Genomic DNA, 3,138 nt, shown 5'->3' on the forward strand with positions numbered 1-3,138 from the left:
CATGCAAACTCCATGCAGAAAGACTGGAGCTGGGAATCAAACCCAGAACCTTCTTGCTGCAAGGCAACAGCTCTATTCAAGGCAGAAAAAATTAAAGCACTTCAACATTAAATAATGATATTAATTCACAGTTTTTATCTCTTTTCCTTCAAAAGCTGGGTTCCTAAATGACAGAATCTTCTTTATTTTCCGTTTTTCTTGAATCTTGTTTACTGTCAGATCATTTTTTGTTACGTTTAAATGGATCATTTCTGTGTCCCTGCGACCAAATTAACCATCATATGGAGTTTAGCTTATATTAAATAGTTTTCTTTAGAACAAAGTCACATTTCTAAAGACCAAATAAAAATGTGATTATTACCTTATCTATATTCCCCATTATTTTCTGACCAAATTAAATGTTTTTTTACATTTGAATTTGCTCTTTGAATGAAGATGGTTTGCTGTGATTTTCTTCTGGTTTTCAACCTGATGAACAAAAACCAGGAAACAGAATCACTGATGATGTTTCATAAAACTTAGTGACAGAAAATATTACTGTAAAATAATACTGAAGGATTTATTTCTTAACATCACTTTCTATATTCAAACTGTACACATTTAAAAAAGAAAAGCCTTGCTTCATAAAGTAAAGCTGATTAATTTCAGAATATAGATTAAATAAAGACAGAGTTTCATCAGCTGGAAGATTTGGTCTGATTTTCATTTAGATGCTCATATTAAGGATAAAATGAATGTTTTGCTCCACAGAACCTTGTTCTGCTCAACAATATGAAATGATTCCAGCTATACAGAAATATTTTACAGTAAAATGTATCTGCCAGGATCAGAAGTTATTTGGTTGTGCTCACAGGGAGAGAACAGTGAATAAAACCTGATGAATGTTGTCGGACCACATTCCAGTCACTCACAGTTCTAGCCACATGTTTGTAACTATAATCTGTTTCTGAAACAGTCACACCTATTTTCTGTCTCAACCCTCAGTCTGTTTTATTTAAATCTGATTAGGTTGGATGTTCCTTCCCACTGTCACTCTATGCTAACTCTAAAGCAGAGGGGTTGACTCAAAGCAACCAGCTGGCCTTTATTAGTTTAAAACATCCCTTAAAATATCTGGGTGTATGTTTATGTTGTTGTGGAAGTGGACATCCACCCTAATTTTATGTTTTTTGTTGCTTCTCTGAGGATTTCCTCCAGGACTGTCCTGATTTATCTCCATTCTTCTTCCCATAAACTCAGTGAAGAGCATGATGCTGCCACTACCACATGTCACTGTGGAGGATGTGAAGCTTCACATAGTGTTTTGTTAAAAGGTTTAGTTTTGTCTCTTTTGAGCAAAACCTTCTGCACTTTCTTCCAGTGTAGCTTCATCCATCTTTCAATCATCATTTAGGCTCAGTCTCCATGGAAACAACAAATAAAACTTAAATGTGACAGCTACACTGCTGCACAGCTAAGATCAGTTTACTCATAATTAAAAAAAGAAACAAACATGTTAAACTTTACAAATACAGAAAAAGACGAAGCTGAAGAAATCTGGTGTTATATCACCACCTAGTGGACAAAGTCAACATTTCAGAAACATTCTGAAAATTATTTTATTTTTCTCAGTGTGAAAATGTAGTTTCAAAAAGCGTAAGTTACACTCAACAAAGAACAATAAAATATGTTATTTTTTATAATAAACATAAATATAATATTTTAATATATATTTTTTAAAGATAAGTTTTCAGAGGAAAATAGTTGAACTTATGTGGAGACGTGAAGCTTGTAGTTTGAGCCACAAAGAAAAAAAATCTTAATTTTAAATATAAAAGTCTGTGCAGTTTCACTAATAGATAAATTGATAAACTAGCATAATAATGATCATGTTTCTGTTGATATTCTACAACAAAGTGCTCAAACTTTTACATGTCAGCCAAAATAATTGTTTTAATTTTATTAATAAAATTCTTGAATTATTTTATTTTCTATTTTTTGTTCTCAATAATAAATTAAATATATAATTTTTGAAGTAATAAACAAAGTACTTTGATTTTTGTTGAAATAGGTTTGTAAATTATTACATACCTGCAACATAAAATCAATCTTACATGGAAAACATTTTTTTAGCTTGATTTTTAATTTATACAGAAAAAACCAGTTGGATTTTTTCTTCAGCAGCATCAACATTATATGGGTCAGTTTTTATTTAACACTTCACTCTATTTCCTTTCTTTACTGAGTTTACAGTTGATTGATATAATTTAATAAATGCAAACAGTCTGGTTACTAAAATGCATAAGTTTTCTCTTTTGAAAGAATATTTTATTCAAAATAAAATCCAAAAAGTTTCCATGTACATTAACCAACAGTGACATTCTTGAATGGTTGTTGGTGTCGACAGAGAAGCATCAAAGTGCTGCAAATGGGCCCCATCAGATTATGCTGCTCCTCGTTTATGCAGCCATTTTAAGAAAACAGGATATAAATTTAACTTCCTCTGGTTCCAGGGTTTTAATTTCATTCTTCTTTTTTTATGTTTTTCTGATTTTCTAAACTGGATTTGGTGAGTTTCAGTTCTAAAACAAAACAAAGACATTTCAACAGTTCAGATCTTAATTCTTTTAACTAAATGGTAAAAATGTTTAGTTTAATATGTTTTGGTTCTGCAGTCCAGCTGTTGGGTTTCAGCTCCAGTTGATTCTCCCATGATGCTTCAGAACGGCAGGAAGTGAAATGATGGAACAGCTGGGAACTGAAAGAGCATCATCATCATCATCATCATCATCATCATCATCATCATCATCATCATCATCATCATCATTATTCTTACCTTTTCTCTGAAAAACAAACTTCATCAGGTTGAATGTGATGATCGTCCTGAAACTCCAGACCCAAAACCGGCTCCAACGCCGCCGACCGCTTTGTTGAAGGAAAAAATATCTACAACAGATGAGAGTCAGAAGCTACAGCTGAGGGCTCACATTGAGATGGATGGATGGATGATGGATGGATGGATGCTGGATGGATGCTGGATGGATGGATGGATGCTGGATGGATGGATGGATGGATGGATGGATGACGGATGATGGATGGATGGATGGATGGATGGATGGATGACGGATGATGGATGGATGGATGGATGGATGGATGGAC

The sequence above is a fragment of the Poecilia latipinna genome, unplaced genomic scaffold (assembly GCF_001443285.1).
Source record: "Poecilia latipinna isolate Pla-1442-1.1 unplaced genomic scaffold, P_latipinna-1.0 Scaffold2931, whole genome shotgun sequence".
Classification (NCBI taxonomy): Eukaryota; Metazoa; Chordata; class Actinopteri; order Cyprinodontiformes; family Poeciliidae; genus Poecilia; species Poecilia latipinna.